The following is a 27,322-nucleotide window of genomic DNA, read 5'->3' as shown; positions in this document are numbered from 1 at the left end:
TCTTAAGAAGGGAGGGGTTGGCCCTACCAGACCTTATATTGTACTGTAAGGCCTTTTTCAATTCAAGAACTTTCGCATGTTAGTGGAGGACCATGTTAACAACACATGGGGACTAATACTTTGTGAAATGATTAAAGAAGTGGAAGGAGCCTTTTTATACATATTTGGAGCCCAAAAATATTTTTTTAAAGTAAGATTAAAGGTGCTGCAAGTAGCCTTAGGTCTCTGGATAGCAGTGGGACGGTCCTTAAAGATTGGCTAATTCTCACACTTTGCCCCAATTTGGGAATCCCTGGGAACACCATAATATCTGAAGGATACCCTGAGTATGCCTTTAAAGCAGGCAGGGGTAATAAAATGGGTAGACCTGATAACAGGCAGATTTGTCTCATGAGAGGTCCTGAACATTAAGACAGGTAATTGCCTTTCCAGGTTCAAGTATCTGCAGCTTACTTCATGGGCTTTGGCAGCAGAGGAGGAAGTAAGAGGTAATGGGGAATTTGAGGCCTTGCTTCAGGATCCAGGCCAGAAAGCCAAAGAAGTCGCAATATGGTACAGATATCTGTTGGAAGCAGAGGGAGAGAAAATGAAGCCCTTATCGGAGGTCTGGACCGATATATTGCAGTAGGGTAGTGTACAATCACCGTGGATAGACTCCATAAAACTACTCTATGATATAGTAACAACTGCAAATCTTAAACGTCACCACTTTTTTGTTATCCATAGGTTGTATTGGACACCACAAAGATTATCCAAATTTGTGCTACAGCCAGAGCCAAGATGTAAAAAATGTAACTACCCAAAGGCCAATGATGTCCATGTTTTTTTCACAGGTCCAGAGCTAAAAGAATTTTGGAGGTCCGTGGAATACACCATAAGGGACACTTTAGGAGGAAATATAACTTTAACCGAAACATTGGTACTCCTTGGGGTGGATTATACATCTAAACAGGAGCTAAACAAACAACGGGGATTGTTATTTTATTTGATACTCCTGGCCAGGCGGCAGATCTGTAAACTCTGGCTGGATTCCCTACCTTCGAACTCAGTCACCTGGTTAAATATGAATAAATTAACATGTAGTATAGATACCAAAAGGGACACACGGAGGTCTAAAGAAGTATGGGAGGACTTTTTGAAATGGTCAGATTGCTAAGTGTGTAGAAGGGCCATGGATACGAAAAAATTCTAATCAAATGATTACATCAAGCCATTGATAGAGGCGGTTTGAAGGCTCTGAGCCCTACCCTCTATTGTCGGTCAAAAGGTGCAGTGGGAGGTGCTGTCCAAATGCTACTTGGACCACAGACACATTGAGGGTGCATACAACCGGTTCCGAATGTAGTAACCATGGTGTAATAAGGACAACAACAAAAAAACTAAAAGAAAATAAAAAAACTAACCCATACAGTCACTCATACACTCAGTCATTCATCAATACAGCCACTGATATATTCACTCATACACCCATATAAACACTGACACTCACCCAACAAGTTACTCAAAAATCAAGTCAGTCACCCAAAGAACAAATGACACTGCCATTTGATCACCTTTACAGTTATACACACACCACATCACTTATTCATACAGATACGTACTGTCTTCAACAATTACTGACATAAGCACACACTTATCCATGCAGCCACTGTCACAATCACTCACTGTCACATATAGGCTTTTTCATATCAAGCACCAATTTTATGGAACCAACTTCCAATTGTATTAAGACAATGCCCAGACCATCTGAAATTCAGAAAGACCTTGATACCCGGCCTTTTTGTAGACCTGCCCACTGCCTCTACTTCTGCTGCAAATCCACGAGCGCCGAGATACCCTTTAGGGGGGAGGGGGATTCATGCACTATAGAAGCCTATAAACTAAACTAAACTATACTCCAACACACACAAATACTGCATTTCACATATGTAGTTACTTACACATATACCACTAACATATCCATTCACTCACCAACACAGATATACCTACACTCACACACCCTAACACATGCACTCATAAATGCATACACCCAGTGAATAACCCACACTCGCATCCATGCAGGGAGTCATACACCCCTCCACCCACACAGACACTCAGGCGCCCATACAGGTTCTCAGACAACCAATCATTCTTCAATATACCTTGGCATATATAGATATAAAATTCTTGAATTTTTTAGAAATACTGGATGAGGTCATCAGTGATGTCATGAGTGATGTCATCAGTGAGGTCACTGAGCATGTCATGAGTGATGTAATATGTGACATCATCAGTTCATTGTGGGGCCGCGAGTTATAGTTAGCTTTAGTAACTATAACAGTCAAATTTCTCTGGTTTTGTTTGAGTGAAATGTCCGACTAACTATAACGTCCCTGAAACCTGTGGATTTTTCAGTGAATATATATATACACACACACACACACATACATACCTTATCTTTATTTATTTCGTGCTTTTATGAAATCTAGGAGTTCGCACAAATAATGAAAAAGAAATAAAAAGAAACTGAATCAATACCTCTTGGATGCTGATGTTCCATGCTGTGCCGCTGCATCTGGTGTCTTTGAAGTTGAACACAGTGAAGATTAGATAGATAGATAGATAGATAGATAGATAGATAGATAGATAGATAGATAGATAGATAGATAGATAGATAGATAGATATCTGTCTATATTACCTACTGGTGGTCGCCAGTAGGTAGTTACAGTTAGAACCTAGTTTCCATAGGAAAAGTATTTTTTGATTTGCTAATAACTTTGGCATCATTTGACGAATCTTCCTGAAATTCTCCAAAATGAAATTCTATCAAGGTCAGCTCCTATCCTGAAAGTTTGGGGGTGATTCGTCAAGCGGGGACTGAGAAAAAGCTTGTTTTCTCCATGTTAATTTCCATAGGAAATTTTGCGACGAGCTACAGCCCGAACTGCTGAAAGGAATTACCCCAAATTTGGAAAAAAGGTAGGGCTTGGTTCAGAAAGCGACCTTTTTTTTTTTTTTTTTTTTTTTTTTAATGGTGGAAATCCGTTCAGTAGTTTTTGAGAAATTCAAAAAATAAGAGTCAAAAATTCAATTTCCCATAGGAAACTTTGTTCAAGGCTACAGCCGGAACTACTGAACGGAATTATCCAAATTTGGCAGAAGGGTGGTGCTTGGGTCAGAAAGCGACCTTTTTAAAAATGGTGTAAAGCCGTTCAGTAGTTGATGAGAAATTGGAAAAATAAAAGTTTCAATATCTGAGCGGAGGCTAAGTTGCGTGTGAGAGCTTCACTGCGATTGTTGGCAGCCATCTTGTGGCTCGGCAGACGCGAGTCGCTAGAAAACAGAGAAACAAAAAGGTAGAAAACAAGAGAAGAGGGCAGGGTAGAAACACCCTGACCCCCCTAGGCCTGCTCAGGGGGTCCCAGACCCCTAGGGACCAAACCATCATTAAAAGAAAACGGGAAAAAAAAACTGGGGGTTGCGGGTTCTCGCATTTCATTTTAATGAGGCCCATGGGTGGGCTAGGTTCCAGGGGTATTTCTTAAAAAAATAATAGCAGGGGCTCGCAGGGGTTAGGGTGGTGCGCTGGAGCTTCACTCATGTTGGGAGGGAGGTTGTGCGGCCCCCCTTCTGAAGCCTTTTATGTGCTTGTAACTTTGGCGTCATTTGACAAATCTTTATGAAATTATCCAAAAAGTTTCTCTTTTTTTTAAATTAGCTCTTATATTGAAAGTTTGGGGGTGAATGGTGTAGATGGGGCTGAGAAAAAAAGAGGGCCCTAAAACATGTTTTCTCCATGCACTTTCCATACGAAACTTTACAGAAGACTACAGGTGAAACTGCAGAACAGAATTATGCCAAATTTGGCAGGGAGAACGATGATGGTCAAGAAAGCACATTTTTGTTTAAATGGTGTAAATCCGTTGAGTAGTTTTTGAGAAATATCAAATTTTATAGATATCGATATTTGAGAATTCTGACATGTGATTGGCTGAGGATTGGCTGTGAATGGTTGAAACCAGGAAGTGTAGGCAGCTATTTTGTGATTTACTCCGTCAGCTCGCATCTCTCCATGCAGAAGCCAGCAGGTTCGTAGTTTTACCTCTGCAGGACAACACTGGCATCTGTGTCTGTGTGAGATATGCCTTTCATGCTGCCTCTCTTCATATCACCAAGTCGCGGCTATGCCTTTAGAAGCCCGTCCGTCGGCTCGGAGCTCTGTGAGTCAGTCAGTCTGTCGGTACGAACCCCTACACTACCCAAAGACTACCCAAACACCACTGCACTACCCTAAATCCTAAATCTACCCCAGCACAACCCCCTACCCAAAAACCACTGCACTACCCTAAACCCTAAAATACTACCCCCAGCACAACCCCCTACACTACCCAAACACCACTGCATTGTCGTAAACCCTAAAACTCTACCCCTAGCAGGACCCCCTACACTATGCAAACACCACTGCAGTACCCTAAATCCTAAAACACTATCCCCAGCACGACCCCCTACACTACCCAAACACCACTGTTCTACCCTAAACCCTAAAAGACTACCCCAGCACGACCCCCTACAGTACACAAACACCACTGCAGAACCGTAAACATTAAAACACTACTCCGAGGACGACCCCCTACACTACAGAAAGACCACTGCACTACCCTAAACCCTAAAACACTACTCCCAGCAGGACCCCTTACACTACCCAAACACTGCATTTTCGTAAACTCTAAAACACTTCCTCAGCACGATTCTTACACTACCCAAACACCACTGCACTACCTTAAACCCTAAAACGCTACCCCCAGCATGAACCCTCAAACAGTACACAAACACCACTGCACTAATCTAAATCCTAAAACAGTACTCGCTGCCTGACTTCCCACACTACACAAACATCACTGTGCTACCCTAAATCCGAAAACACTACTTTCAGCACTAACCCCTACACTACACAAACACCACTGCACTGCTGTAAACCCTAAAACACTACTCCCAGGTTGACCCCCATAACTACACACACACACCACTGCACTACCCTACACCCCAAAACAGTACTCGCAGCATGACCCCTTACACTACCCAAACATTACTGCATTGTCGTAAACTCTAAAACACTACCTCCAGCACAATTTTTACACTACCAAAACACCACTGCACTACTTAAACCCTAATACGCTACCTTCAGCACGAACCCCCAACAGTACACAAACACCACTGTACTACCCTAAAGCATAAAACAGTACAAGTCCGTCGGTTCGCAGGTCTGCGTCTGCGAGTGGTCGTGTCCCTAGCTGTACATGTGCGAGCTAGTCCGTTAGGTGATAGGTGTGACTCTGCTAGCAGGGCTGTTGGCCCCTTGGTGTCCCTTTGCGAGTTAGAACCGAGCTCTCCCTCTGCGAGCCAGCACGCTGGTGTGCGTTTGCGAGCCGACGGCCCGTAGCTCTCCCTGTGCGAGCAGAGCCGACAGGCCACAGCTCTCCCTGTGTGAGCCTGCCCGACGGCCCCCCTGTGCTAGCCGGATCGCAGCTGTCACTCTGCGAACCGATATTGGGAATATAAGGCGGCTCTAAAAAGAGCCCCTGTGTTTATTAGTTGGAGCTACATATAAGTGCGGGTGCACAGCTTCAGATTATTCAGAAAAACTCGATTTCCCCGATCTGTGAAGTGTACTCCATCACTTCTGTAGATATAAGCCATATCAAAACGTATGTTGTTGTTGTAGATCGTTCCCATTCTATGGTCTCTGAGGTATGCAGACACAGCTTTGTTGACATTCTTCCTAGATTGTTCAATCGGAGGACAAAATTGGTTTGACCATTTCCACTTCTGTCTTTGGCATATATTGGAATATACAAAGATAGTTTGAGGCCAAAGCAACATCAATTGTCGAAAGGGGTCTTTCATTAGCATTTCCAAACCTACACCAGTCAATGTGCCTAGGTTGTTTCCACCACAGTGCACAATCAGGAGGACAGGGTGTTGGAGATGCAAACAGGTTTTAACCAAAGGCAACAATTGGTGCCACTTCAATCCTCTCTGTCCAAACCATTTAATGTCCACATTTTGTAAACCTAGGTCTAAGTCAATACGTCTCTGTTCTGCATACCCCTTGCACCAGAAAACATAGCTATGTCCTACGATCCACAGTAACATTTTGAAGGTATGTCTGGGAAGTATGGATAGATGTCTGTAGCTCATGCAGTCCGTTCGTAGAATAAGAGATATGTTTAAAGGTGGGGAACTACTTCTTTTTCTCATTCAAAACGATAACTGATTGGGAGATGAAAAGCATTGTTTTTTAAAAGTAGGGTGCACATTCGTTTTGTGGAAAAGCATCTTTGAGATTGGTTAAGAAAAAGTAGTTTAAACGTGCAGTACCTATCATAGGAAAACATTTGGTCACCTCAACCACACCTGCTATTTGCATTTGGAAGGCACTGTTCGAACTTAAAACAAACAATCGTGAACTTTTAACCTGCACGTGCCATTAAATGTTCGAGAAGATGTTCGGTTTAAATCTTCTATGTGTCCTTGAATATTTAAAAAACTGTTTATATGGAAAATTCAAAAGTAACCAATAGACAGAAGTTTTGCAATCTAAAAGAATCAAAGAATTATTCTAATTTGTTCTTCACATGTATTTATGTGTGGAGCAACAAAATTACAGACACAACAGCACCAGGAAGAGGAACAAGCAGGGAGTGGGGGGAAGGGGGGAGATGGGCACAATGGCACACATGCACAATTAAGTACAGCACAACTACAGACAAACCATGGCTAAAATGAAACACACCAACAAGGAGCACAAGTCACACAACCAGCCAACATCGCACTGAACAAGCACATAAGTGAAAACCACACTGCCTGAAAGGGAGAAGGGTGAACAAAACCTCACATGAAGGGACATCTCAAACACAATGCAGTGCACACACACAGATGTCAGCAAGTGCGCTTTCTGACATCGAGTGAAAATATAAAAGAAAGGTCCCGGGGGCAATTTAATATACCGGAGCTCTGTCTGTGCGAGATAACCCTTTCACGCTTCCTCTGCCCAACATCACCACTTCGCATCTATGCCGTTAGAAGCCAGTCCGTCGGCTCGCAGCTCTCTACCTTTGCGAGCTAGTACGCTGCTGTGCCTGTACCTCTGCGAGCTACTACGGTGCTGTTCCTTTGGGAGCGGAAGGCTCTTAGTACTGCATCTGTGAGTCGAGCGGACGGGCCGCAGTTGTCCCTCTGCGAGCCTGGGTGCAAACTGTTCATAAGTCACACTACATAAGCATTGAAAAGCCATTTTGTGATTCAGTCCATCAGCTGGCATCTGTCCGAGGCATTTCTGAAAAAATACCGGAGTTCTTTCTGTGAGAGATACCCCTTTCACGCTGCCTCTCCCCATATCAGCAGGTAACACACCCTCTTCCCACATTACCAACATACCCCCAACAACCTTCTTCAGCCCGGAATTGTCCCTGTGCGGTTGGACAAACAAGAATCTTAGTCATGTATAGATTTATATATAAAGCATTTTATTTAAACAAAACAACAAATAAAACTGAAGGGAGTCTGGTGCTGTGGTCGCTGCAACGGACTTGGGGTCACTGCCATTCAGGACACAGTTCCACATGTGGTATCGGCTTGTATTGAACAGGGTTAATGGCACCATGTGTCGCGCCTTGTGTTGTACAGGGTTAGTGTGCACCACGTGTCGCCGGCCTTGCATATGGAAATATGCCTCACTGATCAAAGGGAGTCTGGTGCTGTGGTCACTGCCATGGACTTGGGGTCACTGCCATTCAGGACTCAGGACACAGTTCCACATGTGGGATCGGCTTGTGTTGAACAGGGTTAGTGGCACCACGTGTCGCGGCTTGTGTTGAACAGGGTTAGTGGCACCACATGTCGCCGGCTTCTGTTGAACAGGGTTAGTGGCACCACGTGCCACCGGCTTTTGTTGAACAGGGTTAGTGGCACCAAGTGTCACCGGTCTTCCACAATGTAGGCCGGAGGCAGCGGTCAGCAAAGGCCCACAGCCACGTGAAGTTGACTTGAGTTGCACAGATTGGGAGCATACACTCTTCTTAACCGATTATACTCTCTTACACAATTTGCATGGGCACTAATCTTGAATTGTTAGCCCTGCTAACCGCATTGTAGGCTGGAGGCAGCGGTCATTAAGGGCCCACTGCCATGTGGCATTGACTTGAGCTGCACAGAGTTAGTGGTACTTGAAGCACTTAGCGTGTGCGCAGTCAGCGATGATGCGTGGTCCGGGCTGGCCGCACTGGTAGCAATGTCTGTTGCCTACTGGACTGCGTCATCTGCAATCGCAAATCGATCTGAATTGTGCGCCCTACTGACCGCAGTGTAGGCCGGAGGCAGCAGTCAGGAAGGGCCCACAGCCACGTGTTGTTGACTTGAGCAATGTCTTTTGCCTACTGGACTGCGTCATCTGCAATCGCGACTCGATCTGAATTGTGAGCCTTGCTGTCCGCAGTGTATATCAAAGGCAGTAGTTTGTACAGACATAAGTCCGTGGTGCTGTGCCGCTGGGGGGCTGTGTGGCGGAAGCCAGCGATCGGCTGAGGAGGCTGGCGGTCACGTCGGCGTCCTTGTGGCAGGGTGAGCGGCGCCACCCTGGCAGATGCTTTGGCCTTCCCACAAGTGAACCACGCCCACAGCTCCGGCCTATTTATTCACACTCCTATGCTGAAGTGGCGTACGTCAGACCAGACCACTCCGGTTACGCTTACAGGGGGGGGGGGGGGGGGGGAGGGGAGGGACGACACAGCTACATGACTGAGATCTTCCCTAGTGTTTGACGTAACATGATTGGGTCCACTGTCCACAACACTACAAGCACCAGTAGTATTTGTGCACATGGAGAACAAGTGGAAGCCTCTGATCAAGGGAAATCAAGCTGAGCCTGTTAAAACTACTGGGGCCGTGAATAATTTTGCACGTAGACTCGGTTCCTAGTTCCCGCGGGTTCTGCTTAAGGTCTATCACACTAAATGTGTGTCTCAGACTAAGATTCGGCAGTGAGATTTTTGGGGGTATGTGAAGACTAGTATTATCCAAGCAGCTGAAAACCAATTTCTCAGGCAACTTGTTCAACTCCTACAATGTGCCCCGACTTTCTCAGTTCATCTGGAACTTGGAACTGGTTATTTACTGAACATAGTCACCCTTGTCCCCTGCTTTGCTGGATAAAGGTCTGAACCATGGAGGAAATAAAGTTTAACAGGATGATTCTCTTCGATGGTTTGTCCCTTGATTCTGTACATAGAATTCCCTGGATAGCCCATGTGAAGGCAGCATTTGCTTCCCTAGGGAACAGGATATATATCTGCGCTCCCATCTATTGTCGCCCCATAATATGAAAGAGTAAAAAGGGTTGTTCCTCGAGTGGGAGCTCACTATCAGAGAAGATGCCAAATTGATTAAACCCACGGCAAGGGGACACCTGCTCCTGAAAACTGTTCAGGGCATGGAGTACTATCTAGCCCAATAATCCATAAGGCGGGAAAGGTTTTTACTGGTCAGGTTCTTCTTTAACCAATTACATCACCTTTTGGCGTCGCCTAGTGATTGGGCCCAACCGGGGTGTAGTTTGTCCCGAGGCTGTGACAATAGGTCTTGGCAGGACACCCTGCATTTTGTCATGTTCTGCATGTATTTTAGTAGGCCCAGAGTTTTACTCAACTACACCTGGCCTTTGTGTATTAACAGATACTTTTTAATGAACATGTTTCATTTTCTGTGGTTAGCTTTTTACAAGCCACCTTGATTACTATTGTAATACAACTGGTGACTATTTGTTTATTTGTAAATTAGATTTGTTTTCATGTAACGTATGTACATGAGCGATATATGCATGCTATCATGTAATTATTATTGTGTTCTTTTAAGGATGACTCGGTCAACCGAATAAAGATTTTATGATTAGGACACTTTGGTAGTCTGAAGGAGGAGTGCACAGGATTACAATTCTGGCTGCAAAGCTATTTCATAACATTTGCACTTCGTAAAAGTGCAAAATGCGTGAATTTTGCTCAACTTCAGTGGTGAAGAGCAGCACAAAATCTATATTTCTGGTAGAAAGCCTCTACTGAAAGGAGATTTTTGTTGGATTGCTAGATTTCTTTTCTGCAAAACTGATATTCTGTAGGTTTCTTCACATATTCTTTTAAGGTTTCGCCTGCACATTGCTTGCGAAATATCTTGTATTTAAAAAAAAAAAATCTTAAAAGGGGTTTAGAGCCCACCCATTACTTACCTTTACTTACCATTGGCTGGATCCCACATCACTCTCATTCCATGCTTTCTAGTGGTCAGTGCCTCCTCCTTGCCTCGATCTTGTCACCTTCGTCTTCCTTCTGTGCTTGAATCGAGTCTTCGTCCATGAAGCCTGGAACAAGTACTGCTTCCGGTCAACAAAGTCCTTTCACTGCATAATCCTGCAGTGAGGGTACCCTTTGTTCTGTGTTTTTTTCACTATTCAGGATGTACTTGAAGTCAAACTTGGGCACCTTAGATTACATTGCGGGATTGAAGCAACCCATTCCTAGAACATGCATATATGAACACATCAGTTGTTAAAGTTTAGAAACAAATTAGTTTCCAGGTCTGACTTTACTCCTGTACATATGTGTTCTGTGTTACGTTTGTTCTTTTACATTGAGCTATCTCTATTGTGTGGGAAAACTCTACTGCATCCACCTCAGTGGGCTGTCTGACCTGTGCCTTGCCACACATTTTGTCTGGACTGCAACTCTCAAAATGCCTTGGCATGTGGCACTAAATCCACAAGTGTAGCACTGCATCTGATTGCTGCATTTGAAACAGTTCAACTCGCCTCTACTCATAGGGTTGTCCAGGCCCGCCTCTTACCTCCAGACCTCACTGTATAATCCATAACTACAAAGAAATCAAAAGGGAGTTTTATTTTTTAGGTGGATTTCTGGGACTGAGGGACTCCAAGGAAAGCAGACTACCCAAGAGCAAAGACAGGAATGAATCATGAGGCAGAGGGACCCAAATTGACAACTAAGATTCCACTAGTTGTCTTTCGTCATTTTTAACATACCCTGGGCCACCACGAATAAAATTCCCATGGTCAGGATTCCCAGAGGTATTTTTAACTCACACTTCACTTCATCACACCACTGCACCACACCTGCTCCGCTGTAATCAGGCGTCGTAGCACAACCGGGCAGCATTCGGCCACCCGGTTGGGACCCCGATGATGAAGCATGACACCAACCTGGTTGGTGTGTGAAGGGTCTTTTAAAATAATCTAAGGATTCCTTGGCACTGTAAATCAACTACAGTGAGTCCAATCCCTACACAGGTCTGGGGACATCTATCAGGGCAGCGCCATGAAACCAACCCGGTGTACGCGAGCTATATAAATTTATTTTAACATAATATGGTGCGTTTCAGCACACAAATAAAGTGCTGTCTCATTAAGTGGACCCACATGTGCTATTATTATTTTTTTACAAGTTTTATATGGCGCAAACTGGACCAAAAGATATCAGGTATCAGAGGCTCACTGGATGTTAAACATCCCTGCCGAGATGAACCCGGTTCCCCAGCTGTTCCCCAGCTTCAAGGTTGCCCACTGTAGCCGTAAGGCTACATCGTCTCTCCCTCTCGTCCTATAACAAGCACATATGGGAAACCAAACACAACCCAAGTGCATTTAAAAGCACACAGCCATTTTCCTGCACACAGAAGTGTATAAAAGAAGGCACAGCCACAGCAGCCCCCTCCTGTTTTCACTGCGGGAGATGATACCGAGTTGAAACAACGGGTACCCTGCTTTCCAATTGGAGCAGCGAGCGATTCATTGATTCCCATTTCCACAAGAACCACTTTTGGGTTTTCGTTGCCAGCAATGGTAGCACATGATACCACAGTGCTGCTTTCCTCCACTGTGCTCCTGGGGGAAGTGGTGGCTTATTGTGTGTAATAGCTATTGACATTGTAAGTGACAATGCCTTTTAATTATGTTTTTGTTTTTAAAACATAAATAAAAGGCATGATCATTTACAATGCCAACTGCTTAAACTTTAGCAAATGCGAGACCTATTGCATTGCAAATGCTTGTTTAAGGGTAGGCAGTGGTCCGTGGGACCACTGCCTGCTCATAAAAAAATGTTTTCGCTACCATTCACAAAGGGAAAGGGGTCCCCGGGTACCCCTTCCCATTTGCGACTGACTTATTACCGACTTGAAGTAGGTGGTAAACTGCGATTGTGTTGTGACTCCATTTTGGTCGCAATACAATCGCACATGCCCTTGTGACTCACTATTAGGAAGGGATGCCCTTAACCCGCCCCTTCCTAATAACTCGCAAACCCTATTTTGCGAGTCAGTATTAGGTTCCCGACTCGCAAAACAGGGTGGTAAATTGCACAAGAAGTTTTAGTGGTTGCAAATGGCCCAAGTGTCCACTTGCGACCGCTCAAAACAGTCATACATGTGCCCCTTAATGTCAAAAAGTTGCATGCTTGAGTGTTGTATTGGAATTACCAAATGTCTCTGAATATTGCCTTCTTTTTGTATATTAACAAACTTCAATGAAGAGCAATTGAAAAAATAATATTATCTAACGTCATTTTTTTCCATTCTGGCATTTCCAATATTTCAAAACATTATACCTTGGAATTGTTCTGGGGAGGGAGAGTCCGCTTTAGAAGTGACTGCTTAGTATTAGTTTGTGTGGTGTTTTTTTGTTGTTGTACATTCCTTGCATTTCAAAATTAGAAATACTAAGAGTTTACCAAGTTGCAGATTACAACAATAATGCAATTTTCCCCGTGCAGGGAAGAGAAAAAAAAAACAACAGCACCATCCCCCTTTCATGAATAGGTCGAGCCTAGAAAGCACTTGCACGGTCAGGCAAGCAGTTGAATGTTCTTTGTGGGGTTTAACTCCTCCCACCGCTTTGGATTGGCTTTTGTCTGTATCATTCAAAAATCATAGCCTGCTAATGGTTAGTGCATGTCCCACTTTTTCTCACAAGTTAACTCTTATGGAGTATTGCCGCGGGGGTGAGCAGCGGCGTGCACAGCAGCAGCTGCCGCTGCGGCGAGCCACCAGCTTTGCTCCGACAGCTCTTCTCCCTAGGCGTAAGTAAGTATTTGTATGACAAGAACACCAGTGCTCGAGCTTTGAATGGCTGCTGGTTTCTGTTTTTTTTTTTTTAAACATTTCCATCACATCTTAAAAGGTCCAGTTCTTTTCGTGCATCGAACACCACTATATAAAATGTAAGCTAAAGAAGTGAAGCTCAGTAATAATTGGTAATATAAAGCTGAGTTACCACATATATATAACGTAAAGCTGAGTTACCAAATATATTGTTTTATATACCCATCATACAGTATAAATGTACAACCATGTGCTCATACAAAGCCGCCGGGCTGCAGAGGTGCCTGCGCTGCTCCTAAACAAGAGAATGGCGGAGAGTGAGGCCTTGCCCATCAGCTAACTTTGGCAAACTCACAGCCACTGTCCACAACCACAAGCCCGCGCAGGGAAGTGTGTTTTGTGGGCGGGTCTCGATTTGGACCTCTACCAATGAGAATTACACACAACAGGGACCATGCAGCGAATCTTGAAAACGTTTAAAAGAAAAACAAGACATAGCGACAATACAAACAACATTGCTTTGCAAGGAGAGAGAGGGAGACGTTATGTTGATTTGTAAAGCGCACTAATCACCTGAAAGGGTATCCAGGCGTTTTATAAGACATTAAGTGCAATGTTCATAGTTGACGACTTCATTAACTGTTATTTGGTCTGACAAATAGAATTCATCTTATTGTTAACTTTTAGAATAGTGACGGTAGAAAGATGTGAAAGTATATTTCCCCAGGTGGTGAATAACTAGTGTGCAAATGGCGACATAACTGTCCAGCAGAACTTGGGTGCCTCAGTGTGTCAACAAAGTAACTTCAATTCTGCATTTAGAAGGTTTGGTTGTATTGGGCCACTTGAAATGCACTCCCACTTCATTCGCAAACACGTAAAGATGTACACCTGCGCTAAAAGACTATTCCGCCTCACATTCCTACCCCCATATCCGGCCCTTTCACTGATTATTGCTCAGACCCTCTCCTGTATGGCAGGAAAAATACCTTTTGAGGATGTGTTTGAGGGAGGTGCATGCATTTTCGAAGTAACCACAGAGTCTCTTGCCCGTTAATGTTTTTATAATCATCATCTTTTAGCAAGTGCAGCTGCCCGTGTGGGTACACACATTACTGGCTCAGGGTGCGCGGTCTGAAGTTGGTTTGATTGAATCAGATGTACACTAGACACCACCAAAATTAGCCAGCTTCTTTTGTTTTGCCTAAGCGTGCCATCTAAAATAAACTTAGTATCTGACATTGCATTACCCACTGAAAGCACATCTGCAGTGCGGGAGTCCTAAACATGTATGTTGATAAAAAGGCAGTCACTGGAACTTTTCAGTGCCATACGATGTATGCATTTCACAGGCTCCTCTTGTTCAAACACAGTGGTTAATTAAAGCTGTCACATAGGGGTGTTCTGTAATCACTGTCAGGTTTTTTCCCTTTCTTACACTCAAGAGATGCTACACCGGATTCATGTTATAAAATGTGGTTCCACAAGAAAATACGTTGGGTTCACCCAACACAATTTGCAGCTACTGTAAATAAAGTGTTACAAGAGAGGATGGGTCCATAACAGTGCTGTAAATTGGGCTAAAGATTGCCACCTTTCATGCGGAAATAAGTAACGCATACCGTATATAAGCTTACAATTCATTCCGATAGCGATAGATGACCTATGGATATGCATAGATGCAGGGGGAACTGGAAGGACTCAACACCAGTGTTACATAGAAGGGGAGTACGAGGATTTCGAGGGAACATTAAATAAATAACATTTCCTTGGTCATCGGCCGTCGAAATCGCCCCTCGCCAGGCCTCACCGCTCTTACCTGCACAGGCCGCGGCTGCATATAAATACTTTTTTTTTTTTTTAAGCACTGCTTGTGTTCCTGCTCCACTGGTGCCACAAGCCAGGGGCGTAGGAGACACTAAAATTCTGGGGGGGACAGGGACAACCTTGTGCACTTTCCAGTGACCCTATACAAATCACCGCCCGTTATACAAATACAATCGCATACTTTCGAAATGAAATATTGAGAAAAGCAGGCATGTAGTCACAGTTTGCATGTGTGCTTTATTGTTATTTACATTCATATAGTAATGAGATCAAATGTTTAAAAAAAACATATATATGAATCCTGCATCTTAATGTACAAAGCAAACAAAGGCCGGTGACTTAGGGTGGGGGCGTCGTGTTTGCAAGTGCATTAGGGTTTGAAAAGTACTTGCTGCTGCATTCCTGGTCTCCAGCAATTTTCAGGCAACAATAAAAATGTGAAGATAACTTTGGTGATTAATGTTCTTTTTTTGAGAGAGATCGAAGGCTTGTCTAGTGAAAGTTTTAATTCAATAGGTCAGTGAGTTACTGCTTTTGTCTGAGATATTCTTTTGGTATTTGAAGTTTATAAGTTAAAATCCTAACATTGAACAGTGAGCTATTAACCGTCATCAAAGAGCTGCATAAAAACTTCAATGTATAGATTAGAACGTTATGATTTTTCCCCAGTCTTTCCCTATCCCAATGTTGGGAAATGTGTTCATTAGGATAGAAATCAATTCTGATTATTGAAGAGAACCCCCCAACCATGGTGTTATGTTTTACATTCTGAGTTTGTGTTTCTCTAGTGTTGCAAACCCGCCCTGGGCACTCCCCAACTTTTTGCTGACTGGTACCTGACTGACTGACCCTGGCCTCTGCCTAAACAGCCAGTGCTATTCTGAAAGAGGCACTTAAAAATACAGTGAAAACACCTACATACACTAGGGTGCACTATGGGTTAGGGTACCCCTATGATTGGCATGACCTCTCCTATAAGGCCCTAGTACATAATAGGGCAGGGGGATTAGAACTACTTTTAAGTCCCTAGAATATAATAAGGCATGGCAGTTTAGAGGCCAGCAGCCCTTTCTGCGCTTGCATGTGTGCACTGCTGAAGCCTGAGGTCAGTTTAAAAGTAGCCCTGTGTTATAGGGCTGCTTTTAAAATGCAAATTGTCCCCAAACTCGACTTTTGGGTTTGGGGAACTTACAAAGTGATCAACTACAATGTTGGGGCAAAATTAAGTGGAAAAATGTTTTCCACTTAACTATGGCTGTATCATATTTGCCACATAATACATCATCTGCTGCATAATCTAACGATTTCCTCCAAAACAATTTTGTAGCTCAAACGGATCCCAAATTACTAAAAGAAATGTGACTTGTGTTGCTGTGAAGTTTAGGGCCCTCTGCAAAGGTTAGTAAAGAAAACAATTCCTAAGAAAACAATTGGTCCCAGACACTCCTAATGACACTCAAGTTAATACCTGTAGGAGAGTGTAGTATGCAATCAATTCATACAACCAAAAATGTATAATGTAAAGGCACATTCAACAGGGAAATCTCATAGATAAGAGGCCAACCAAAGTCAATTAAATTGCAAACATCAATTTATTTCCCGCTGAATCATATTCATAAAATGCAAACTTAGGGGCTGACTACGATGGCAGGCGGACTTCAGTACCACCGCCATCGAATCGGGGAATGGGACCGCTGGCCTTCAAGGTGGAGGCCCCACGATAGGCATTACAATGAGACTGCCACTACGGTGTTCGCAGTGCCTATCTTTTACAGTGCAGCAGGTGCTGCTGGCTGCATCATCCGCCGCAAAGTAAAGAAAAAAGGAACATGTTAAATATGTCGGTGCCTGCCACATGGTGCAGTGATATGTTGTGGGGCATCATAGATGCCCCCCAGGACCCATGTCTGAGGGCCAGGGGTAAAGGGGCCTGCTACGGGCCCCCAATGTCCCTTTTGCGAGCATTTCCATGGCAGGTGAACCGCCATTGATAAGCTGGCGGGTAAGGGACATCGTAATCCCTGCTGCGGTGCATGGTAGGCACCACCAGCATTGTAGGAACTACGAGCCCCTCCACCACACCGGCAGGCCCAAGAAGCCCGTCGGGTGCGTGGTGGTTGGTCTTTCCGGCCGCCAGGTAACCACCCGCCATTGTAATATGGCAGGCTGTGATGCAGTCACCAATTGCGGTGGGACCGCCACCGACGGGGTGACGTGGCGGTCCCACTGCCATTATAATCACCCCCTAAGTTTGGTGTGCATGCAAATCCTACATTGCCAACCCCTGGCAAGTTGCACTGCTAGTGCTGGAAAAAGGCCAATGGAGGTACCAATGGGTGAGGTGGACTGGCCTCAAGGGTCTTGTGACCTCAGTGACAGATTCACTGTCGATCTAGGATGTGCTTCTTCATATGCCTGCCCGTAAGACTGGAAGTGAACTGCAGTGTGGATTGTGGTGGACAGGTCCACCTGCGGGTGCTAAGACACCTGGGCTTCTAAGGTCTATTGGGCCTTCTAAGGTGTAGCATCGCAATATGCTCTGTCAGGAGTGTGGTATGGTGAACTGGTCATGAAGGTCTGAACACGGTTCTCCAGTTCCAAATTCAGCAGCTCTGGCCAGAGTGCCACATTCTCTCCCACAGTGAACACCATACTGCCCCACTGAGAGAAACTCGCACTGCCTTCAGCACAACTCAATTGTGCTGTGACTAAATTCAAATTATTCACTAGACAACAGTAAAAGGGTGCCTGAAAAAAAATGAATAACACCCTGGAAAAAGCAAACACTCATAGGGAATGCAAGAATAAACAAAGCATGTGAACTGTAATCAGAAAAAAACATGGTTACCTTAACGGTTTTAAACTCATTATTCAGAAATCAGTGAGTGATTTTGCCTGAAAAGTTCAAGACATGGCTACAGGACCAGGAAGGGACCCCTTTCAATGTCCATTGCTTATATCCTTTCAAAATGTATGCAGTTTGGTTTAAAAAAGACCACATCCCCAAACACAGAGCCGCATTTTATAAGCTAAAATGATTAAAAAGTTAAAAACTATCATATTAAACGTTTCCACTCTACCCATCAACCAGGTATTGCAGTCCCTTTAGGAATGGTGCACTTACCCACCCTGGGAAAACAATGTTGTTCAAAGAAAGAAGATAAAAAGAAAGTAGCGCTTTCACTAGCAAACTCTGTAAAGTGGCGCTAATGTGTGTGGGTGTAAATAACAGTCTGGCCTGTCTGCTGTCCACTCTGTATTGCTTTATTTAGGTATTTAACTATTTTTTCTCTCCATTCCGAGGTTTTTCTTTTCAATAGAAAACGGTCAGAAAATTAGGACATTTACAGCCAAAGTGTTCAGCCTTTTTTGGATCAATTTCACAGGGGAACAAATAAAGAAAAGGAGAGGCAAGAGAGAGTACCTTAAGAGCTGCCTCTTGAAATCAGCACGTAAGCAGGAGCGAGACAGAGACAGAAAGAGATGGAGGAATAAAGAGAGGAGGGCAGCCGCCAGAGGCAGATCAGGAGTAGTGGACACGGTCCTTGCCATGAAGGAAAAGAGACAGCGTTTATTTTTTCTCCGTTCTCTGCCCTTCCCAGAACGGCTGAGCCTTCCTGCAGCATAACAAAAGGCAGAGGGCGGGTGGCCTCTGACTCCAGGCAGGTCAAGTGCAGGGCCATTAGGTAGCGCTTTCGCGTGCTAATGGCCCTGCGATAACAGAAGGGAGAGGGGAAATTCCTTTGTCCCCTCGTCCCCCCCACCCTTGTCCCCCGTGTCCCCCCCACTCCAAAATCTGGGGGGGATATATCCCCGCATCCCCCACACTTCCTACGCCCATGCCACAAGCACAAGACAGGAACACACATGGAGAGACTAAGCGGGGAGTCTTAATTCTATGACTGCAGATCCCTGCTGCAGGTTCAGGAATTCGAATGAAATGGGTTAATCCAACTGCAAGGGCTGGCACTTTAACTGCCGGATGGTGAATGGTCTGGACTCTGGAGCATATGAGACGCTTACCGAGAGATACACTGCAAACAGGGCTATAAATCTCGTTCACGTCTTATCAGATCACAGTTGTACCCCAACCACTTTATACACAAAAACCCGCACCCCACTTCCTCACCCTATTGTGCAAGCCAATACTAGCTCGTTTTTGTTCGGCGAAGTGCAGGCTTGTAGTTACAAAACTGCATCATTTGATTTGTAGCTTACACAGTATTTTCAAACAAAGAAACGAATACAGGCATAGGTCTACGAGATAGGTATGTTGTAGAAAAATAAAATAAACTCGTAGTGCCCATGTCAATGGGCGTGGCTTTAATTTTCACTTGTTTTACTTTTGCCACTACTATGTGCTATATGAAGATTGATCGCAAAATAAAATAGGAAAAATCAGAAAACCATCTGGAAACATGGGCAGGAAAAGCACATAGAAAAATATCAAACGACACTTTAGAAGCTCTAAACTACTCAAGTGCATGCCCTGCTTAGCAGTGACAGACGTGAAGTTCGGAAACAGATAAAGGAATGACGTGATTATTGAATACCATCTCTACACGCAGACGCGTGACTACAGCGTAGATGGGAAAAGAAATGTAGCGCTGCGCAAGAGGTCTAAACTGGCGGGCGCTTGCTTACCTGTGGGAGAGTTCAGCAAAACACGTCCTTTCTGCTTGCAGCGGCTGTGAAATGGAACTCCGCGTAAAGAACCGAGCAGGCGGCCTCTGACCTTCCGCCCCATACCAGGAATCGAAGTGGAAAAAAAAACAGTAACTCTTTCACAGGCGGAGGGGGCGGGGCTTCGGCGGTGGAACAGGAGACATCGGATAATGAAGGAAGGAAACATTTTCACTCTCTCGGCCAGTTCTCTCGCTCCCGTATCGAAAGGCTTCTTTCTCTCTCTCTCTTTCCCTGGCAGCGAGACAAGGAAACTAGGCCAAACATGCCGACCCTCCCACTTCAGGCGGGAGACATCCTATGCATTTCAAAGCTTCTCCTGCCTGCCTCGAGTTCCGAAATATATCCTGTCGCCAGAGCACCTTGCCCTTGACCTTAATTCTTGGAGAGGTTGTTTAGCGGAAGTGACAGCCTCCACGTTTAATTGTTGGTAGTTTTACATAGCACATACAAAAACAGAGTTTAGAACTCTGTTTTTGTGTGCGCTATCTTATTAAACTGCGCAAAATGAAATGCTGATTGTCACCATACATGCCAATAAATAGACCCGGTGCAGACAGACTGCCTTCAATCTAAGTCAATAGGGAAAATGCATTCTCCGGACAAATTGTTTTTAATCTCTCACTTGCCTGCTCTGGAATGTTGGTGTACGCTAGACTACGAGCAAGAGAGCACAGCAAATTACACCACGTAAAAGAGACCAGGGCAAGGCCTCAGTGAAACTTGGAGAGAGTGCATAGGAGTACCACCAGAGAGAGACTGCTACCAAATGACTTGATATCAACAGGATTTACCTTCTAAACAGCATTCTTTTTACAAATAATTACAGAGGCGTAATACCAGCCCCTCCAGCCCATGTGGCGCGGGGGCAGCCCTCTAGGGGCCACCAAACCTTTGAGGGGCCCCCCTTTCTGCTGCGCCAAGAAATATCTGTGGGATATGCGATTCTATTACAGGACCGAAGGCTTCGTATTATGCTTCTCTTTCTTATTTATTGCTACTCACAGCAGCCAATGAAAACTTTTCTTATGTAAAACAAACTACATTGCCCATGATGCATGCACCACATCACTTCCTGCAGAGCCCCATAAGAGCCAGTAATACCGGAACCAGTCCTCTTTGTTTGCTGCTCACGCAGAAAGATTAGTTGCTGACTTCGTTCTTACTTGTAATTGATGTAATATATATGTTATTGCAAGCCGCGCTTCGCATTGTTTCGGCTTAATTGTATGCCTTTGCTGTCTAATGCTTGTTGGGGATTTCCTCGTACTTTCAGTGTACGCGCGTTCGATTACGCGCCCTTGGCGCTGTGAGGCTCCCGCTGGGAGCGGAAAGGTTGGCAGCTTTTAGCGACCTGGAATATGGTAATTTTGGCAGCTTAACGATCCTAATTTCACGAGTTCAGCGCTTACATTGCGCTACTTGCTTGAAGACGCGGCGCTCGGCCGCGCTGATCTGGGTGCATCCAGCGCGTTCAGCGCTTCATTGTATAAGCACAAGGGTACCGCTTCGCCTTCGGCGAAGTACAATTATATGCATATGAGCGCTGAGGCTCCCCTCGTTAGCCGTGCGCTGGGAGCCTGTCACTTTTGCTTTCTGTTCAGGTTTCGACGTGTGTAGCCCAATTGGGCTATATTTGGTAGGATTTGGGCTACGCACGTCGCTACTGCCCGGTTTTATGTCATTTTCTTTCGTTTTCATTTATTCTGGCTGTGATTTCCACGGAGAGCACTGTTTACGCCTGGCTGGCTGCAAAAACGACCTGGGCCTGGAGGGAGCACACCTCCTTGGACTTCCTTGCTCTTTTTGGCTCCACTACGCCCTGTGGGCTGTAACAATTGGGACACAGCTTTTGCTGAGGAGCTAGGTACCTGTGCTGTTGTGCTGTGGGTTGGCTCCCCCCTTTTGACTCCTCCCTACTGTAGCCTTATGAGCAAATACGTCTACAAATTTGTCTCCACCATGGATAATTGGGTGCACTATGAGGAGGATGACACCTTATATGAGGAGAAAGTAGGTACACCTTCCATCGAGGAAAATATTGTTGAGGCCCTGGACGCTTCCGTGCAGGAGTCAGTCAACAAGGCCCTGGAGAAGGCAGTTCCGGGAACTCTGCAGCAGGCATCGGCGACTGCATTGAAGCCTATTACTAGGCAATTGGAGAGGTTCGCGAAGCATCATGGCTTCACTACCCCAGCCAGAACACTGGCAGAAGGGCCACAGCCTAAGCCCTGGCCTCATTCTGCCTCTTACTCGTCACTTCCACGTCCTGAGACGGAGAGAGAAAGGGTTCAGGATACCGACTCGGAACCTGGTTCCACCTCATCGGATACCCCAGATGATTCCCCTCCCAAGAAGAAATCTAGGAAGGCTAAGAATGTGGAGACTCCACAGACGGCCCCTACGCCTTTCACCTTCAACCCCTCGGATATTGTTCATCCTAGGTCCTCTGATTGGTTGCCTGCCCCGGAGGTGGCGGCGTACCTGCATGAGAATTTGCGCAAAAGTTTTGACAAGGAGGTGCGCAACAGACTGCGGTCTGAATGTCCCCAACCGGATCTTTCGGACAAGGTGGCTGAAACGCCAGAAATTGACTCTAGTCTGCTAACTTTCCTTAAAAAGTTTGCCGAGGACCCCAAGAAGGGTATAGATCGCGCCTGGCGAGGGTGTCAAGACAACCTTCTTGATGTGGTCGGTCCCTTGGCCAAGATATTGGAGATGGCTCTAGAGGCGCAGGAATCGGGAACCATTATTGATTCCCATGTGTTGGCGGGCTGGTCCCAGCGGGCCATCTGCCTATTAGGTAATGCCAACTGCGCAATCTCCACGGAGCGCAGAAAGTCCATTCTGATGCGCATGGACTCTAATCTCACGGAGTTGGCGGCGGCAGAGCCTGGCCCATTGGCGGACGGAAACCTCATCGGCGACCGTTTCGTCAAAGATGTGGCGAAATACGTGGGCACTTTCACGACCCTGGATAATGCTCAGGCAGGAATCAAACGTGTATTTCAAGCTGGGGTTTTCAACAGGGCCGGACGAGGCCGGGGACGCTCGTTTGGCCGTCAATTCTCCCAAGGTCCTCAGCGAGGAGACTTCGGACGCGGCAGGGGAGAGTGGGACTCTACCCGCGGTGGCACCTTCTACCCCACCAGGCAACGCTTCAACAAGCGACGCTTTAACAAGGGATCCTATCGGGGAGGATTCCAGGACACCGAGTCTTCAGGTGAGCGCTCCAGACTTATTTCTACTTCCATTGGGGGGACGTATTCAGCAGTTTTATCACAATTGGGCTCAACTATCGCAGGATGCCTGGGTTTTGCAGACAGTTCAGGGATTTCATCTAGAGTTCTTCCAGACTCCTTGTCAGGTTCATCGGCCCAGACAGCTTTCTTTTTCCCAACTAGAGTGCGATTTCATAGATTCAGAAATAGAAGGATTTCTGCAGAAACACGCGATAGCACCTTGCGACGAGGGCCCTCGCGGTTTCTGCAGCAATATTTTTCTGGTGCAGAAGAAAGGCGGTGGTTACAGGTTGGTACTCAATTTGAAGGATTTCAACCACTACATGACTTACAAGCACTTCAAGATGGAGGGCATCCATCTGTTGGCAGACCTACTGAAGCAGGGGGACTGGTTGGTCCGGCTGGACCTGAAGGACGCCTATCTGTCCGTTCCCATATATCGTCCCCATCGCAGATTCCTTCAATTTCAATGGCGGAACTGGTGGTACGAATATTTGGTCCTTCCTTTCGGACTTTCCTCAGCACCGTGGTGCTTCACCAAGGTTCTGAAACCTGTCGTAGCCTACCTCAGGGAGCAAGGGATTCGCATGATTGTCTACTTAGACGACATGCTCATCATGGCGCAGTCTCAGACGTTGGCGGTTCAGCATTTGCGCATGACCATTCGTATCTTGCAGAACCTGGGGTTTGTGATCAACGAACCAAAATCGGTTCTGTGCCCCACGCAGACGATAGATTTTCTGGGGTTCGTCATAAACTCTCAGACGACCCAGCTCAGTCTTCCAAGTTCCAAACTTCGGGATATCAAGAAAGAGCTTTGCTCCTTCCTGACCAAACAAATGGTTTCTCTCAGGGTGATTGCCCGGATAGTGGGACTTCTTGCGTCGTCCATTCAAGCAATATTTCCGGGACCCCTACACTACAGGGCCCTTCAACGACTCAAAATTCAACACTTGCAAAAGGGTCTTTCATACACGGACTTAGTCCCTCTTTCCCCGGAAGTGCGGGAGGAGATGCAGTGGTGGTTGGCCCACGTGGAAGCGTGGAACGGCAGAGCGATTTTCGGCTCTCTACCGGAAGTGGTCATAGAATCCGATGCCAGCCGTTGGGGTTGGGGAGCGCGCTGCGGAAATATTTCCACAGGGGGACGTTGGTCCCTAGAGGAGTTAAATCTTCACATAAATTGTCTAGAACTCCTCGCAGGATCATTTGCGATCCGGACACTATCTCCCAGACAGGTCTCATGTTGCATCCTTCTTCGGATGGACAACATATCGGCGGTACGGTACATCAACAAACTGGGGGGGCTCGAGGTCCTCAATGCTGGTGGAGATAGTGAAGGACTTTTGGCATTATTGCCTGAGTCATCAGATTTCAGTCATAGCCGAATACATTCCGGGTCAGTCCAATGTAGTGGCGGATTGGAACTCACGCCACCTCAAGGACTACAGCGACTGGCAACTCCTCCCACGGGTGGTCCAGTGGTTGCAGGAGATGTGGGGGTTTTGCGAGATTGACCTGTTTGCCTCCAGGCTGAACAGTCAAATGACAAAGTTTTTCAGCTGGAGGCCGGACCCATTGGCTCTGGCGACGGATGCCTTTGCACAGGAGTGGACTCAGACTTTGAATTATGCGTTTCCACCCTTCATTCTCATTCCTCGCGTGTTCACTCAGGTGATGCGCCAGAAAGTGGAAGTGATATTAGTGACTCCCTTGTGAAAGTCGCAGCCTTGGTTCCCGTTGTTGCTGGAGGCGAGTTGCGACTTCCCCAGGAGGATCCCATGGTCCTCGACAATGCTCCAGGGCCCCCATGGAGAGAAGCACCCGATGGTTTTATCGGGGCATCTGTCTCTGATGGCCTGGAGACTTTCAGGCAGCGGTGGCAAATGCCAGGGTTTTCGGAACAAGCTTCAGGCTTCATCAACCAAGCGTGGGCCCCCTCTACCAGGAAGCGATATTCTTCAGCCTGGGGATGCTGGGTTCGTTGGTGCATGGGACAGCATGTGGATCCCGTGGGGGCAGAATTACCCTTTATTGTAAACTTCCTGTCAGAAAAAGGGTCGGAAGGTTTAGCGTATCGCTCTGTTAATAATTTCCGTTCCGCCATATCGGCGGGCCACTCTCAGATCGAGGGCAAACCTGTCGGAATGCATCCTTTAATATGCAAACTCCTAAAGGGTATCAGAGTAGCTAATCCACCCAAACCAAAGTATTCTTCCTTGTGGGATGTCTCGCTGGTTCTTTCACTGTTTAACAGATGGCCCGACAACAATATGTTGTCCAGGAAACAATTATCGGCCAAACTGGCCATGTTGCTATGCCTAGCGGCTTGTAGACGTTCCTCGGATGTTAACCCTTTCGATGCTTGTGACTGAGCGGTTCCGTCATGCGCGTCGGTCGCGCTGTGCGCATGACGGAACCGCTCCGTCACGGCCCCGCCCGCGCAAGAACCCTTCAGCACAGCGCGGTAATCCGCACTGCGCTGAAGGGGTTAAGGCTCCTGATATTACAGGTAGAGTATTTACTCCGGAGGGAGTTTCGTTTAATATTACGTCTAGAACTAAAACCATGTCACGCAGTGTATATTATCTTGCTTTTCCCGACAATGCTAAACTTTGTGTGGTCCAATGCCTCAAGGCTTATGAAGAATGTACCAGGTCTACCAGGCCTGATGGTGTGGTACAATTGTTGATTGCTCTGCAGAAACCGTACAAACCTGTTACTGCGGCTACTATAGCCAGATGGTTAAAAAATGTTATGCAGGAGGCGGGTGTCTATACTCAGGTCTTTGGTGCACATTCTGTTCGAGGCGCTATGGCCTCTAAGACCTTCATGTTGGGTTCTACTGTACAGGATATCATGCATTCTGCAGATTGGTCTTCTGAGTCAACATTTAAACAGTTTTATTATAAACCGGTGGGTGACATATCCTCTGTTGTTTTTAATCAGCGTTAAACTAGCATAATACGAAGCCTCCGGTCCTGTAATAGAATAAAAAATTAGCTAGCATTCACGCCAAGAATTTTCAATTCTATTAAGGACACGGAGGCGAGGATTATCCCACCCGGTTAAATTACAGTATTGTAATTATTGCCCACCCGTTTGCATATATATTCTGGTTATACAGACGTTACGGGTTGTTCTATCTCTGTTTTTTCAGGATCCGAAAAGAAGATGGATTAGTCGTAATCCTGCTTGAAGTTGACGTTCCTCCCAGCTGGTCTGGTTCTTCCACGTTGGAAGCTGTTGTTGGACTTTGTTATAATTATTGGACTTTAATGTTCGGAGCAAAGAAAGAGGACTGGTTCCGGTATTACTGGCTCTTATGGGGCTCTGCAGGAAGTGATGTGGTGCATGCATCATGGGAAATGTAATTTGTTTTACATAAGAAAAGTTTTCATTGGCTGCTGTGAGTAGCAATAAATAAGAAAGAGAAGCATAATCCTCGCCTCAGTGTCCTTAATAGAATTTAAAATTCCTGGCGCGAATGCAAGCTAATTTTTTATTCTAAGGTGGTCCTCTTCACAGGGGGGGCAACATGTTTATTTATACCACTGAGTAATTACTTTCAATGGCAACGGGTGCACGTCTGGCGATTCACTTGCGGGAGCGAGCAGCTGGCGCCATATGTTATCAATTATCGTGCCTTGCTGCTCGCTACCACAAGGGAATCATGCAGGCCCCCTCCTCTCTCCCTGCTGCCGCGCGCTTGTGCTTGTTTTCGTCTGCTTGTTCCCGAAAGCCACGCTATGGCTCCCAACGTGTCCCCCATGGAGCGGCTTCAGGATTCTGTGCGGGAAGGCATTAGAGCCATACTATTGGGGCCTCCCGGAGCTGACAAATGGACTCAGGTAACTGCATAATATTGTGGTGTAAAAGTTGTGGCTCCGCTTAACTGCTAACCTCGTGTGGAGCGGAAATAATTCCTTCTACTGTAACCATGGCGTTCAGAAAGACTTCAGGGGAAAGCAGAGTCAAGGGTGCCTATGATGACATTGGTGTGATGAGTGTCCTTTATTCTAGCAGCGTATTTGCGTTCAATGTGACTTTTTATAGAGGGTAAGGGTGTGACTTCTAAACTTGCCCCTTCCCCTACTTCACAGACTGAATGGTTCCTACGCCCCCAGACCACTGGATCATGTCATTACCCCCTTCTCAGTCTTCCTCGACCCTGACCTGCTTTCACTCTGCAAGGACTGTGACAAGAAAGACCTGAACTCGTAGTAATAATGTTGACTGTTAAGTAACAGAGGCATGTACGCCGTAATTCCAACATTATGTGACTACAAAGATAGAAGTTTCAGAAATAGTAATTAGCAGTGCTGGAAATGGAGCAACCTTTCCCTTAGAATCCTATAAATGAGGATCAAGGGATGGCAGCAAAAAAATAAGGGGCTGTCGGGTGGAGAAGGGGGCTTATTAGGAGCAGACA

General features: G+C 45.8%; 1 protein-coding gene across 1 annotated transcript in view; it reads right to left on the bottom strand.

Moving 5' to 3' along the window:
* The window catches only part of LOC146809680 (sulfotransferase 2A1-like), a 172,062-nt gene extending 152,320 nt beyond the window's left edge, over positions 1 to 19,742 (bottom strand). The window contains exon 1 of the mRNA XM_085616528.1: positions 19,610 to 19,742. The gene's annotated coding sequence lies outside the window, so the exon portion shown is untranslated. The remainder of the gene's footprint in view (positions 1 to 19,609) is intronic.
* Between the last annotated feature and the right edge of the window lie 7,580 nt (positions 19,743 to 27,322).

The sequence above is a fragment of the Triturus cristatus genome, chromosome 7 (genome assembly GCF_964204655.1).
Source record: "Triturus cristatus chromosome 7, aTriCri1.1, whole genome shotgun sequence".
Taxonomy (NCBI): Eukaryota; Metazoa; Chordata; class Amphibia; order Caudata; family Salamandridae; genus Triturus; species Triturus cristatus.
This window is presented reverse-complemented; position numbering and strand designations above follow the sequence as displayed.